The sequence below is a fragment of the Protopterus annectens genome, chromosome 4.part0, assembly GCF_019279795.1.
Source record: "Protopterus annectens isolate FY-2018-M chromosome 4.part0, PAN1.0, whole genome shotgun sequence".
Lineage (NCBI taxonomy): Eukaryota > Metazoa > Chordata > Ceratodontiformes > Protopteridae > Protopterus > Protopterus annectens.
Genome location: NC_056733.1, coordinates 816,760,212 through 816,777,928, shown reverse-complemented (window position 1 = coordinate 816,777,928; position 17,717 = coordinate 816,760,212).

Here is a 17,717-nt window from a genome sequence, read left to right as displayed (position 1 = left end):
AGCTAAGAGATCATACAAAAATTGATCTGATTTTGCAAAAGCTGAACCACTTCATCAATTTTGGATGGCCGTCAAAGCAATCCTTGTACCACCAAAAGTACAACCTTATTTTCTATATAGAGATGAGATGCTAATAGAAGATAGTATCATTTTCAAAGGTCCAAAAGTTATCGTTCCTACTTCCTTACAATATGAATACATTCAGATTTTGCATCGTGGCCACCCAGGTTCTGATTTTACCAAAAGAAGGGTGAGAGGACTAATATTTTGGCCTTCTCTGTCAAAGGACATTGATAGAGTGTTTTCTTCTTGTTCAGCATGTAACAGTACTAAATCACATTTGCAAAAAGAGCCACTTCATCTAAGCCAGATTCCTGAAGTACCTTGGTCAACAGTAGTCACTGACATATTTGAGTAGAACAATTAGCATTACTTGGTATTGCTAGACTCTTATTCAAACTGGTTTGAGATTGATTTGCTACCTAACTTAACATCCAGTGCTGTTATTACTGGGAAGAAACATCATTTCAGAGTCCATGGTAGTCCACACAAAGTTATTTCTGACAAGGTACCCAGTATACCAATCAATTGTTTCAGAAATTTGCAAAAGAATGGGACTTTGTACATGTTACTAGTAGTCTGGAATACCCACAGTCAAACGGCCTTGCTGAACATGCTGTACAGAGTTCAAAGCAATTACTGGAGAGGTCAAAGCATGACAATACCGATATCTTCTTGAATTTACTTAATCTCAGAAACATATCCCAGGAGAACCTACTTGGCTCTCCTGCTCAGAGACTTCTATCTAGGCAAACCAGAACAACCTTGCCTATCAGTTCTAGTTTGTTGGTGCCTAATGCTAAAAACAATAAAGCAATCAAAGCCCATCTTTTTAAGAAGTGTTCCTTTCAGAAGTCCAGCTATGACAAAATGAGCAGATTTCTTCATCCATTGAAAGAAGGAGAGACAGTGAGGATGCAACCGTTGAAAGACTTTAATCGAATTAGTCAAGTGAGATGTATATGTGCTGAGCCAAGATCTTACTTAGTGGAATCTGGGGTACAGAATACAGGAGAAACCACAGGCATCTTCTTCCTGTGTCAGAAATGATATTGCAGCATCGTACCTGTGATACAGACTCTAGCTCTTAGAGCAACCATGGCAATGTTCATACTGGTTAACATGTCTCAGTATCCATTCCCATTCCTGATGATGTCCCAATAGTCCCCAAAGTTGAACATTCTTTGAAGACAGTCCCCATTGCTAGATCCAATTCTAATGTTTATGTTACACGATCAGATCATATTTCTAGACCTAGTGTAAAATACACAGCAACCTAGACATAATTATTTTATATGTGTCTAATTTTGTATGACTGCATGTCAAAGAATTAGTTCTGTATAATTGCATGTCTAAAGATCATTTCTGTGTAATTGCATGTCATTGAATACTATCATTTTATTATATGATCTATTTCTCAAAAAGGGAAGATGTAGAACAGAGCATGTCTATGTAACTTTAAGAAGCATTTCCAGATGTAGGCATGTGCATATAAATAATGAGCCTGTGTAGGCAGCAGTGTCATATTGAGAGAACAGCCAGAGTGTTAACAAGTATGAGTGTGACAGTCAGTCTGTTTATAAGTTTATTTAAGTTTAACTTACAAAGCCTCATTCATTATGTGTTTGTGTGGAATAAAGCTGCTTGAACTGAACCCACAACTGCTTGTCTGTTTTATCCTGACCAGACGCGCAACATCAGAGTTAATATCCTGTATATGTGTGTGTGTATATATATATATATATATATATATATATATATATATATATATATATATAGTTAGAAGGTGGTGTGGGGGTGCAGGGATGCTTCCTCCCTGCAAAATGCTGTTTTATAATGTTTTTATTGCTTTGTTTGCATTCTACAGTGGGTATTCCTCATGCATATATAATGCCTTTTCGACATTTGGGTACCAACTTTTATCTGTTGATGTAACTGACATCAATACTTGCATGTTTCAATATAAGTTTGGGTGAATATTTTGAAGCATTAGACGGAAAAGGTCCTGAACCACAAGTGATAACAAAAAATCTGTGAAATACTCTATTACAATATCAAATACATGCACAAGCACACCACTCTCAATGTACACTCATTCAAACACACATCTTGGAGAATATAACATAAATTTTGCGTGAGTTCCTGCTGCTAATTCACATTTTTATACCCAATATTCTCATATATTTCATCTGAATCATTCCCTCTTTTGTCATATTTTCCCTTCTCTATCCTCTGATGCATCATCTTGTAAATTAGGCTCCAGTTCCAATCCATAAATGATATTTCATGTTGAAAATATATTATTTCTCCCAAAATTTTCTGAAGCTCCATTACAGTTGTTTTATGTTGATTATAAATATATACAGCTTCAAACTTCATTTCACTAAACTACTTGAAAATATTCCTTTAATCGTTATTTACATTGTACCATTTAGATTTCACTCAGAACATACTGTTCAGTCCTCTCATGATTAATTGCTTGCACTTATAAGCTCATTTTCTCCAGCCAAAACCATATGCTAATAGAAAAAAGATGGCTAACTTTGGAAATGCAAGAACAAATTACCATTTTTTATGATTTACAAAAATTTCTCTTGTCTTTCAAACCTATTTACTTAAAAACATTGTCAATACCTTAAACTAACTAGACATCCACATGTATAAAGACAGGGGAAATGATGATCTTTTAATTATTCATATAACACGGTCATTATACGTTCACATCCTCCCAGCAGGTGAAAATCACAGTTGTATATTAAATTAAACTTGCTTTTTTCCAGCCATTCTCTTTTTGTTACAGTGTAAAGACTGAATAGTGTACAATTAAGAAGTGCTTTCTAACTTTATTATCACTAGTATATGTTACCAATAAAACTCCCCACCTCACAAAAGAAATACCTCTGGCTGCATATTATTCTTTACAATTTAAAATAGAATTTGCATTTTTTATGAGGTATTAGTATGAACAATAATTGTTTTATTTACAGTTGCTTACATGAATAATAACCTTCTCTCTGCTCTATTCATTCATTGACCTCTCAAAAACATTTTGACATGTCAAACTTTTCTTTGCTTCATATCCTTGAATTTTGATAATCTTGCTGAAAATTGCCATTAAAATGGTATAGCTCTAACAGACACAAAGCACAACTTTGGGATTGGGATACATCTCATCATTGTATATAAATGACCTTCACAGTAATCCCCAAGCTACCTGTGTATCCAATATGCTGACAATTCCCACCATTATTTGCTCAGCATCTCCTGTTCAGATCTAATCTCTCTAAATCAAAAAACCTTTCACACTGTTTGAAACACTAGTTACTAGGCTCTATCTCCTTAATGCTCATCAACAACACCATCAAATCAGCTTTCTAACCCCAGCTACTAGAGCTACTATCGCCCACCCATCTCTTATCATCCACTTTTTTTTATGCATCCCGATCTACCCACAAAGCTAAAAAAGCTAAACTAACCACTAGCCATTTAACATAATAACATTGCCCCACTTCAGGAAACCAAACCCCCCATCACATAATCATGTCATAATTTGAGACTTTGGCTGCTGGCTGGAATTACAAACACAACTACTCACTCACACACAACTCACTAACCAAACAAACTAACAACAAAACCTGATACTCTCAACTACTCTACCCTTAAAACAACTCCACAAACTCTAATCCCTTCTCCTACTCTCTTGGTCAGTTCTACAAAGTCCAACAAACTCTTCCAACAACTTCTCTGGCAAATCTTTTCAGGTAAGATATGGAATCTGTTACCTACATTTTCTGTAAAAATGATGTAATTTATGAACTGTACACTTATGAAAGTAAGCAGGTTTTAGATTCAGTAAACACTGCTGAGCGGCAAGCATGCATGCACAAACACAGGAAGTTCTGTATCATGCAAAGCACCTCATAAGCATGTGAATCTTATGCAAATGAGGCATGTTAGTGTGGTGCACCACAGTGCGCAAACATACTTTATAAAAAAAAAATTGGAAAAAACAAAATTAATATTATGTGACAGAAATGTATTATAGGGCCTTGCATGGAGCATCTACAATGATGTACTGGTGCTGTTGCTAATGTGGCAGGGCTATGAAGCATGTATTTTCCAGGCTGTAAGCACAGATCCTTATGCAAATAAGATGGAGTTACTGAATAGCATAAAGGGGTAATCGTGTCTGCATATCCCTTTCATGTAGGCAGAGAACCTTGTTGGTGTTTAGACAGGGGGTAGCTGACATCAGGGAGGGTGTGTCAAATGACTTTTAAGCTTTTTTCAGCTTAGCTGTGCCTGTTTCTGTGGTGCACTGCTGTGCTCAGCGTGTCCTTTCAGGGGTGTGTGTGCACTAACTTCTAATCTTTGTTTAGCTAAGGGGCACGTGTTTCCATGTGTTTGCACAGTGCGCCACAATGCTGAGCATGGAATTCTGTGGGGGTGTGTGTACACTAAGTGCTAAGCTTTGTTTACCTATGGGGCACATGTTTGCGTAGCACATCACAGTGCTGAGTTGATCTAAAACCAATGACATATTAATCAGTTTTGACCCCTGTTTAACTGAAACTAGGGCCATTGAATGATGTTAGTGATATAGTAGGCAGGTGGAATGTATTATAGGTAGCCAATCACACCGTCAGCACCTACAGAAGAGCAGTATAAAGTATGCAAAGACACTGCAATCTGATTTTTCCCCCATACACTGTACCATTGGAGTACAGACTTGGGCATTTTAACTGAGAGAATGCTAGGGGCTTCAGCAGGTCTGGTACATCTGTATGTGCTAGATGCTGAAGTCACTGCTGCTGCTGCTATTGCTGCTGACAATATTCCTAGACAGAGAAAAAAAGAGTGTTCAGGCCCAAGGTAACCTTCCAGGAGCAAAGTGGGCTGGAGAGTGTAGAGCACTACAGGGTGGACAGGGACATACTACAAGAACTCACTTAACTCTGCCACCCTCAGCTCAAACCCAGAACCAATAGAATGAAGCTATCCCAGTAGAAACAATGGTATGTGTAGCCCTAAGGATACCAGTTACAGGTACTTTCCAAAGACCAACTAGGGAGATGATGGAGGTCTCACAGGCATCAACACCCAGGGTATTCCACCAGTTCCTGGATGCCATGCTACCATATGCCAGTGAGCACATTTATTTTTCCATCACCCCTGAGACGAGGGTCAGCAATATGCAACACTTCTACCATGGACCACACTACTGTAAGGTACTGGGTGCCATAGATTGCACTCATGTACACATTAATTAACCACCTGGTGAGGAGGGTAGAATCTATGTTAACTGCAAGGGGTACCACTCCATTAACTGCCAGGTTGTGTGCAATGCCCAGGGGATTATCATGGATGTGTGTGCTGGCAGCCCTGGCAGTTATCACAACTCCCATATCTGGCATGCATCACAGCTGTACCAGATGTTTGCTAGGGGGGACATCCCACATGGCCATTTACTGGGGGATGCTGGCTATGCACTGGAACCGTGGATGATGACACCCATCAGAAAAGCACATACACCCATGGAAGAATGCCACAATGAAGCACATGCACAAAACTAAGAACATCACAGAGCATGTAGTTGGGTTCTAAAGTCACAGTTTCAGTGCTTTCATATATCTGGTGGAGCCCTGCAGTACTCTCCAGCCACATGTGCACATTTGTTCACAGTATGTGCCATGCTACACAATATGATCCTGTAGAAACAGCTGCAGCAGGATCTGCAAAGGGAAGGGATACACAGCCTCCCACCAGTGCCTTGGCCACCACAGCCACATTCACAGGAGGGCTCTGAGGAGGAACTCCCTGATGATGTCCCTGTAGGCAGATGTAGGTATGCACAGTACTCCCCGGCTTTGGCAAAGAGATAGCACATAGCATATTTACTGACAACCTAGGGCCCTAGGGGCTGACACCTTACTCCTACTCACATACATACATTAAAACTGTTGATGCCAGGTAACTCATGCAACCTGTACCATTCATATATTGGCTCTGTACTGCTTGCATTGCACAGCGTCAGGCCTGACCTACAGTTCTGTTGACTGCTGTATTCACAAGGTAAGTCTCTAACCTACACACTACTTGTAAGGATTACTATAATATTGTATCATATGTATGGATCTGCTGCATTTATGTAAGAAAATATAGTGGGCTATGTGGACAGATGTAACATCCACATGGGACTACAGATACCCATTCCAACAGTATGTGTTCCCTAATAATCACTAGGCCTTATGGCTGTAATATTCAATGCATCAGTCAAGGGAGATGTTAAATAGTGGTGTCACATGATATTTGGACTACTGTCTATCTCAGCAGATCATGTGCTGTTGTTTCCCCACCCCCAACAGAGCAATGTTCCCACATAACTGCTTTAACAGTAAGTCAGCAATGGTATATCAGCAGACCAGGCAATCTCAGGGCTTTAACATAGAACTTGATCACACATTGTATGTCACACATAATGTTGATTGTGTGATGAATGACACCTCTCTGTCAGCCTGTGTGGCTCAGAGGACTTGGGAAGGAAGCATGGGTGATGGTGTTGATGGTTCTAATCTGGAAGCAGTCACATCTTTTGCATATGAGGCATTATTATGTTGGTGTTTTCACAGACTGTTAGCCTGTGTGTGGTGTAACATTATGAACCACAGTCACATATTAAGTACAACAGACAGTGGGGGAATGCTGTGGACATTTTGAGAGAAGTGCAGTACTGCAGAAACAGGAACAGATGTCATTGTCTATAACACACAAAATCCCATACTGGAGTACAGGTAGGTGTGGCCTGGAGTCACTTTATAAGTACTGACAGTCCCACTGGGCATGCCTATACACTTAGTTAAAATGAGTGCAATTCTGTTGCCCCTTCATCAAAATGACATGATGTGTATAGATATGTCTATACATACGGACGTATACATATCTGTCTGTCACTATCTCTCTCTTACATACATATATAGTATATATGTACTTCTATACAGTGCCAAATACATACCAATATATATATATATATATATATATATATATATATATATATATATATTAAAATGATACATAGACTTTCCCCATATACACACACACACACACACACACACACACACACACACACACACACACACACACACACACACACACACACACACACACACACACACACACAGAGCTACATATACATTCCTGTTATACACATAAATATATGTGTGGATGTCTGTATTGTCCTACATACCTTAATAATGGTGAGTGAATCTGCACTATCACACATCCATACTGTTGCTCAAAGGATATAAACTAAGGGTGTAACAGTGCATAATCCACTTACCTACAGACACCTGTGCCTGCTGAATGTCACCACATAGACAAACACAGGTGAGCAGGTGGTGTAGTGTATAATGCTGTCAACGCACGCATGGCCAGGGCACATTGTTCATGCCCACAGGTTTGCCTGTCTAAGTGCAAACAGCCACATATGGCCATACTGGTAACTGTACACACATGGCTAGGATAATAACAGGTAATAACAGTTATCTCACTGCCAGGATACTAGATGTAGATAACAGTAACAAGCAATATCACTCTGCAGGACACAGATGCTGTTCAACACAAGCCTAGTTTGTATAATGCACAAGTACTGTGCCTGCAATCACATATACAAAATACTTAACTTGTGGCACATGCAATAAGTACAGTGATATATAGAGTATAAGATTAGATAAGTAGGGGTACTAATCTCACTCCAGGCCACTTGGTGTATGTGTATAATCTCATTCCAGGACACTTGGTGTGTGTGTGTGTGTGTGTGTGTGTGTGTGTGTGTGTGTGTGTGTGTGTGTGTGTGTGTGTGTACTCCCCACAAAACAACTGACATGCCCTCATGGGCTATCCACCTGCAATAGTTATGCATGTTTTGGCCCTATAACTTGCTGCTGGCTTCCAAACTGCCCTCTTCTACAAGGCCTGATGATGTTATCCATTTTAAGACTACCAGCTGACAATCTAGTATCAGACTTAAGCCATGGCATATCCGATAAGTACTGTGAGCTCTAGTGTATAAGACTAGATAGGTAAGGGTTCTAATCTCACTCCAGACTACTTGGTGTGAGTGTGTGCGTGTGCATATGTGTATCCTCTGAAAACAACTGCCATACCCTCATGGGCTATCCACCTGCAAATGGTTATTCACTTTTTGGCCCTGTGACTTGTTGGTGGCTTCCAAAGTGCCCTCTTCTACAAGGTCTGATGATGTCATACACCTTAAGACTACCAGCTGACAGTGCACTATCAGACTTAAGCTGTGGCATGTGCAATAAGTACTGTGAGCTATAGTGTACAAGACTATATAGGTAGGGGTTTTAATCTCACTCCAAGCTACTTGGTGCATGTGTGTTTGTCTTGTGTGTTTGTGTCTACCCTGCAAAACAACTGACATGTCCTCATGGGCTATCCACCTGCAATGGCTATGCACTTTTTGGCCCTGTAACTTGCTGCTGGCTTCTAAACTGCCCTCTTCTACAAGGCCTGATGATGTCATCCACCTTAAGACTACCAGTTGACAGTATAGTATCAGACTTCTGCTGTGGCATGTGCGATAAGTACTGTGAGCTATAGTGTGTAAGACTAGATAAGTAGAGTTTCTAATCTCACTGCAGGCTACTTGGTGTGTGTGTGGTGTGTGTGGTGTGTGTGTACATGTGTGTATCCCCCTGCAAAACAACTAACATGCCTTCATGGGCTATCCATCTACAATGGTTATGGTGTGTGTGTGTGTGTGTGTGTGTGTGTGTGTGTGTGTGTGTGTGTGTGTGTGTGTGTCTGTGTGCATCCTCCTGCAAAACAACTGACATGCCCTCATGGGCTATCCACCTGCAATGACCATGCACTTTTTGGGCCTGTAACTTGCTGCTGGCTTCCAAAGTGCCATCTTCTACAAGGCCTGATGACATCATCCACCTTAAGACTTCCAGCTGACAGTGTAGTAACAGACTTGAGCTGTAGCACATATGATAAGTACAGTGAGCTATAGTGTATAACACTAGATTGGTAGGGATTCTAATCTGTCTCCAGACTACTTGGTATGTGTGTATGTCTATATGGCATAAATATGATCACCTTGGTAACTTAGAAATAGGTAGATTTTACAGTATTTTATTTGTAGTGTGTGATGTGGCCACCCCAAAGGACTGAACACAACAAGGCCTGCTGATGTCATCAAGCATAATATGTCCTGAACTGACAGTACTAGCAGACATGAGTTGTGTTGTGGGCATCACATATTGTGACATCTAGTTTGTATCATTACATAGGTAAGTGTTCTCAACTACATACAGCCAACTTCCACTATATGTGTGCCTTGGCATGTCATGTACGCAGAGATTGGAAGTGATGCTAGCCTCAATGTAGCCATGTTTGTGTGTGAGCCTGTTAAAGCATTTTACATCATGTTGTGGAACCATAGGATGTTTGAACTTCACTAGTATAATGGCCATACAGCCCTCACAATCATAGACATATTTATACCTGTAGTTACAGGAGCAGCACATAGTGCCCCAGTCCAAGAGGGACACAGGCAGATGCCCTGTGTTGAGATGATAGTCACCCAACCAATCATACAGATGGCATGTGCTGAGGTGCACTGAGGTGCTCTGTGTGCCATTAGTCAGGGTTATGTTTCAAGGGTGTGTTTAAGTCTGCTAGACAAATCTTTCCCACAAGCATGTAGTACTAATGTACCATACAAGGTTGATGTCCTTACAGTGAGTTAAACATCTACTATGCCTCCTACAGACAGGCAGCATACACTGTCTATCAGGGTCACACACTGCCCCATATGCAAGACTCAGATCACCTCTGAGTACTCTATATGCCACAGGTGACAATGACACTCATTGCAGGTTAAACACATACTGAAGATATGAAGTGTCCTTGTAAGGGACCATACAGTTGTGTGAAATTTCCAGTACTGCTTGGAAATGTACGTCAAAAATGGCCACTGCACTCAGATATTGGCATGCTGAGGGAAGAGTACTTGAAGGTTATGAATATGTCACCTACAGGTTACTGTGGCCTCAGCTATGCCATATGATTCCTGCCATTTCACTTCAGAAACATGGTGATTTGAGGCACATTAGGTGTAAACCTGTGTGGCCAGGTCTGTTTGCCCAGTTCTTTCACCCTGAGTATGCACATCACATACTGTGACTTAACAGGTACATAGGTCTAACTGATGGAAATTATTCTACATATATATTTTCATGGAGTTTATGGCCATTAGTATGGCAACAGGCATGTGTTCACAATACATTTTTGCAGGATAGTGACATACCACAGAGACTCTATGAGTGCTCACAATTTGCAGGCATCAGTCAACATTGTTAGCCACAGTCATTCAGTAGTTGTGTATATTGTGGTTAAATGGATTCCAAGCAGTAGAGGATCAAGGACTGCACCCCGTTGAGCACTGCTGCTTACAGATCAGCTATTGAAGGCAGATGTCCCTATGTTGTGTATGTGTGCCATCAATGAGCCACTTAGTTACCCCTACAATGATGGTATGGATGCCTAAGTGGGTGCTTTATAAATGTTACCTGAGTGGGGGATATAGTCAGATGGCTTGTCTCAGTCTAGGGTGATGTGCCTTCACCCAGGTCCTTGGTGACTGCCTCGGAAATGTCCATCACATGTAACAGTCATGCTCTCCCTGTCACACATCCAAACTTTATACAGTCAACTGTGTGTAGATCACATATATGTGTGCTGATTGGCTTTATGATGATTGCTCCTATGGGCATACAGATGTGGATACTTAGACAAAGAGTTGTATAGTTATGTTGGTCAGTGGATGCACCATCTCTGTGCAAGGGTATAACAGTTGCCATTGTCCACTCAGCTGGTGTGCAACTAGTGGTGTCAGTATGATTGCAAGTGTTTCACACTGGTCTCAGTAATCCTTGTCAGATCACATTTGGGATGCAGCCTGGAATGTTAACATGTGCAATAGATGCTGTGTATCTTCCATTGAGAGACCAGTTATGAACTCTTCTATAAATATGGAAGTTATGGGACAGGTTGTAGGAATGTCATGTGTCACACATGGTGGAGACAAGGGAGTGTAGTTGATGCAGACAGTGTGGGAGTAGAGGTTAGGTATGAGTACAGACATCATATGTGGCATCATGATGTATGAGGTCACTGACAATCTGGGCCTGTCCTTTGAGGTTACAAATGTAACTACGCTGTGTGTTGTGGTTCTGCTTTGTGTGGGTGGCTACTTTTGTCACTTACCATGTCTACACAACATCACAACAACACTATGTACTTTTCTTAGCTGAGCAGGCAGTGCCTCCATGTTAGGGGGGTGCCCTCACCCCAAGTGTCACACAGCACTGTCCACCTGTTATTGTACAGCCTGCTAATGGCAGTCGTCCACCAGTCAGGTTTGCTGAGCAATGATGAGCTTGTGTCCCTCCTGTCATGTACAGCTGAGATCATGCAGTTACAATGCTGCTGACATAGTGCATGTGTGTAGAGCTCTGCATACTTGCCTGTCCCATCTGAAGGGGGAGGTGCAGTCATGCTATGTCAACCATCCCACAGGAGGTAATAAATGTCTCTCTTGACATATATATATTTACTGTCTGCAAGGGGGGGTACATGCTGGTAGTACTAGGGAGACTGATCTGTGGCCAGATCTCACCAAGGAGGATGTCTCATTGGGAGGCTGTACTGGTCACCCATATTGGTAAACACATAATGCAATACATTGGTTCCCCATGTGGGGATGTCACGGCACTGCTGCAGGGCATTGTCAGTAAGGACCTGGACCATCCTTTGGTCAAGTGAGCTGCAGCATGACAGGCAACACAGTGTGTACATATTACACTTTCCTAATGTGTTTGTGCTCTGTGCAGACACCTTGTGTGACTCTCTTCTTGCAACATGCTGGAAGTAACTGCAATACTTACTTGCACAGAGGACAACTAGCATGTAGTGCCAAGTAGTGTCCCCAGATTTCTGAGTCATGTCACCTGAAATGCTATGATAGGAGTTAACATGGATACGAGCACTAACACTGTCATACAGCTACTGACACTGGACCAAACACTGTTACTTTTGCTCAAGGACAAAGCATGCCTACCTATTATAACCGGTGAAGCCCATTGATTGTTACACTATGCAACAGATGATGGAGATATGTCTCACTCCACCAACCATGGTCTGACAAGGTTTATGACAATATTAGGCCAGTAAGCCTTGCTGGAAATTGTGTACGTCATGTACAGAGTATTATGTCAGATGGTGGATAGGCATGTGTCTGACAATCATATTCTGGGAAGATAACATTGGGAGACATAACTGCAATGATGCCAGTCATCAGTGTTGTTCACCATCATCCATTATTGGTGTACCCCATCTACCTATTCCCTCTCTGCAGTCACAGTCAGTGTTAGTGACCTCTGACTGAGTATATTAGCAGGTGATTGCATACTAGGAGCTGTCACAGAATCACACACAGAACCAACAATTATCCAGGATGGCCTAAGATAGAGTCAGTTGTTCTGTGAGCCACTGACAAAGACTAACTGCCAAAGACTGCACAATACTATCCTGTGGGAAGTCATCCACCATTGCAAAATATTGTAGTGTCCACACACACAGTTGAGCCATTACACATGGAGTTATGGACAGAGAGAGTAATGTAGCCTTTGACTTTCACTGGTTGGTAAGATGGGGGGATGCATTCACTGTTGTACAACCTATACCGACAGGTTTGGGATGTAAATCCCAGATTGTCACTGCTATACTGAATGTGGCAGTCATCACACCTATCATTGTGTGCAATGACACCCTTACTATGTCACTACACAGGTATATCGTACAATTGTAGCAGCCACACAGGTTCCATAGTACACCAATACACTGTGTAGATAACATGTCCTATGGAGTCCATGTCATTACTGTACATGTGTAGTCTGTCTTTTAAATGCTTTGGAGGGGATGTGTATGGCTCCATACAGGGAGGTGTTGGATCCCACTGTGTATCTCCTGCATATGCATGACAGGACTAGCACATGTCTCTACTGTTCTACATGCCTGCAACATAACTGTGGTATACATAGTACATGCTGGAGAGACAGGTATGTAACACAAACAGTACATCCTACATGAAACATGCCCCACATGCATGTGAAGCATACCTCTGCTATGACACACATCATGTGCTGGTTACACAATGGGATGCACAACATGACAATCATAACTGGTGTTGAGCAACTGTCTGTACTGGATACAGGATATTTGTAGATGGGTCATCTCCATCACCACAGCTTGTAGATGTGTTAGTTCCCAAAGTCCTGGTAACACTTATCAAGAGTAGCAGACATTTTCAAAGATTAGGGATGCATGAGTATGTCAAATGCTGCCATTGTCCTTGTTAGCCTGTTACACTCATATGAACCTAAGGAGCCATGCAATTATAGTGCTGTACCTTGCTGAAGACATATTTCTGCTGTGCTGACATGCCATTCTGTGCTGCTTTATTGCTGATGTGTAAACATAAGTTATCCCAACAGACAGTGTAGGGGTAGCAGATTGGCATAATGGTTAAGGTGTCTACCTTACAGGCACAAGGAGTAGGTTTGATTCTCACATGGAATAATTGGCTAGGCCTAAAATGGCCCACAGGGGCAGTAAGTTTTGTACTAATCTATAAACCTACTAATCTATGAACCTATGAACCACCCCATTCACCTATGCTGTGATATATGTAAGACTCTATATACTGTCGTTACTATGATAGATCTGCTGAAAACCCAACTTCATATAGTAGGACATGAGGACATTACTCTTCCCATGAACAGCTGTAGTTACTTGAAAATAACACCTCAATACATTGCAATCTCATCAGCAACAGTGAGGTATACTGCTGACTCTGAGCAGCTGACACATATGACACTCTGTAGTGTCCTGACTATACCATCACATCTATCAGTTGGGTCACACCTACAAGGTATAGGTATGAGTCTAACATGTGTGCAGTCATAATATATGTGTGCAGTTGGCAATCATGCCAACAGTGCAGCAATGCAGGCAGCAGGCCTGGGATGGCAGTCCAGGGATTACACTGTTGTAAACCTATATCAATAACAAAACAGCATCATGCTTACCAGGAGCAGGGCCACGGCCTTGTACAATACCTGATGGACCTGTGAAAAGTTGAGGGAGAAGTAATGTCAGTACCACCACATGTTCTACCACCACAAGGTAATACATTCATATATCACACATTTACAGTAGTTAATGTGTTAATTGTTATATTGATCAAAATCTGAGCATGACAGTTAAACTACAATGAATCCCCCCCACAAAAACTGGTGATTTTTGGTAATTTTTGGTGCAATTTGTTTTTTTGTTTTTTTTTTTTGCTGTTCTTATTTAAGATTATAGTCAGCCATTTTATGTAAAATAATTTATTAAATATTGAACTACTGAATAAGTATTTATAATATATACATGTTCTCCATAAACAGAAACTGTATTCTATATAAAGCGTACAATTCTTCATTCCTTCTTTTCGTGTAGCACATTTGTTATAACTCTGCTTTTTCTTATGAACAGATTTGGAATATGCAGACAATGTGCATCCTTCTCAGTTAACAAATTCTGCAGGGCAACAACAGTCCAGTTTACTTGTTATACTTTTATAAAATTAATTTTCTCAGTTCCTTCCAGTTACTGTGGTATAGCAAGAAATCTTACCTTTTCTCTCTGTGTTCTGTCTTCCAACAGTACAGTTTTTGAAACAGCTCTTCTTCAGAAGCTTGTGTTTAGGAATGTTTTCTTAATTTCGTTCTTTGATTTCTGCAGTTTTGTCAGCTTATCATGATAGCTGGTTAAAGCTTGTTCTATTTTTTCCAGCCTTTATTGATCTGATCTTCTAGTGCTTCACTTACTTAAAAAAAATTATAAGTGCGTTTGATTTATGTTTTTCTCTGAGTTACTGGAAGCCATCTCCTATATTAAAGCTGAAACTTGAACTGCATTTTTACTTTTCTAATTGATTTTCACTTACTTTCTCCAAACTTCTTCTTACTTCTGGTATTCAGGTAGTGTAAATACTAGCCAGTAATTCAATTTTACCCAACATGATAACTTTTATTGGCTTTTGAAAAAAAATATCTTCGTTTTCACAATGGGGCAGCTCTACTCAACCTATTCATTAGTATGGAGCCATCTTGGAAGTCCAATGCAACATCTGTTCTTGTTTTTCTATTATCTAGATACATATACATATTTCAGCCCTTCTAGCTTGCCAATATACCAAAACAAGTATTCTCATAATAAGTGTTCAGGTTGTGCTTAAATACTTAAATGAATGCTTGCTTTAATGTAATTTGACAGTGTATTCCATGGATCAGCTACTATCTCAGAGAACCAGTTACACCTCTTATTTGTATATAATCTTCTACATAGGTCATCTGATGATTTTTCTACTACTTTTTGAATATTCCCAGAGGTACTTGTCTTTAAATGACTTCATGCCTGAGTAAGATTTCCTTTTAAATGTCTATATGAGATGCAGTACATGTCTAGATATCTTTCATAGCAACTTAAATTTTGACATCCATGGATACCCTTGGCATATTTTCACTGCACTCTTAGCAATTTACTCATGCTTGTTTTCTTATATGGTTTTCTTATTATTATTCAATACTCTAGTTTTGGTCTAAAAGAACTTACAATGATTTCATCATTTCTGATTTCCTAGTCTTTATAAATCATTTTATACAACCTACCATTCCATAGCTATCATTAACCAATTAGCTGATATGATTAGAACAATTCATAGATGGCTCTACCCATATAAGCAGGCTCTTAAATAAATCCACAGATTTAATCACTGTGAACTGTATTAAATACTCACCTTTCAATCTATGTCTTCCAAATCTTATATTAGTTTTTGATGTATTTATCAGCATATTATTCTCCTGTGCCCAACTATTCAATTTAGTCGTCCTTTAGCAGACATGCCTATCTATAATACCTGTAATCAGTTCACCCATTTCATGCCATCTGAATACAAATTGTAGAACACCTCAGATAAAAAAGGTCTGAAATATATATCATGTTCTAGATCTACTTTCAACATATGGATGATTATATATGGTTTCAATTCCCACCCTTTCCATTTCTGACAATAATTTTATCAGTTTGTATGTCTTTACTCCTACTACATCTTATGTAAAAATAAAATAGTTTCCTATTATGCTCAATATCTTTATATAACATTCATTCAACCTTTTCTTGAACTTGTCTCATACTATGTTTAATTTGTCTGTCCAACTTGTTTGTTTCAGTTTTCAAAGTCACAGTTTGACTTCTTTTCAATGTCTTATATTTTTTTGTTTCTCAGCTTAATCAAATGTTTTGTTCTTATGGAAATATATCTTCCTGATTTGTGCCTAGGTCCTGTTGTTAAACTTTTTTTTTTATTTTTATATATTTTTTTTGCATTCAAACACTTTCTCTTTTAAAACTTGCCACATTCCTTTTGCAGTTTTTCCACCAAACTCATAATGTCAGTTAGTTTATGTGATTGTTTTGCTTCCGTACAATCTGTTATTAATCTTCTGTACATTGGCTTAGATTTCATCTTGACAGAATTATCTGGTAGCAATTTATGATCCCCGTACAGCAACGATGGTAAAACTTGACAAGAATAACAGTAATTTCAAACAATGTCTAGTATGTTCTGTTCCCCGGTGGGCTTTTTTTTACAATTTTAAGCAATTGTTGTTTCAGAATATAATGTTATAAACAGTGTCCTTACTAATGTTGAATAAATATTGCTCCAATCTGCTACTGGTAAATTTAAATCCCTAGACACTATTATTTTTCTCTCCTGTGTTTTATGCAAGAAATTTATAAATTCCTCTAGGTCATCAGTACTTGACTTCAGTAGTCTATACACTACAACAATTGTCTTATGTTCCAGGGTTGTCTTTATTATCACAGTTACACAATCTACAGTATTGGTGTTATTGGTGAACATGTAATAATTGCTGGGCTTATAACAATCTTTAATTACTAATGTAGCACTGCCACATGATTTTTTTGTTCGAATGCCTTTTACAGTTAAAACATTTATAGCCTGACGTAACTGGTTTCCAGTCTTTGATTTTAACCATGTTTCACAAACAATAATAGCACCAGTCTTGTAGGAATGTAGCAAACTTTCCAAAAAAAAACTGTATTATTAATTCTCCTAAGATTAACTACCATTGGAGATACATCACCTGTCACTATCTGTGAACTGGTAAATTTCTGCTTTGTCAGAAATAGTCAAATATTGCAATATGTCTTCTTCAAAAATGATCTTCACTTGTCATAATAAGTGCAAGTGATCTTGTCTAAACAGGTATGCCCAAAATTAATCTAATGATTCAGGTATTATTAAGTAAGCCATCAGAAACAGCTAGGACATTTTATAAGAACAGCAAGAGGTATTAAGTAAGGTATTAAGCCAAAATCTGTACACAAAAAGAACACACATTTGAAAGCTTTGTTTGAATGTACAGTTAAATCAACTGGCAATGATCCCAGTTACAGCAAACCTTAAGACATTTATGCCTCTGGGCACTGTATAC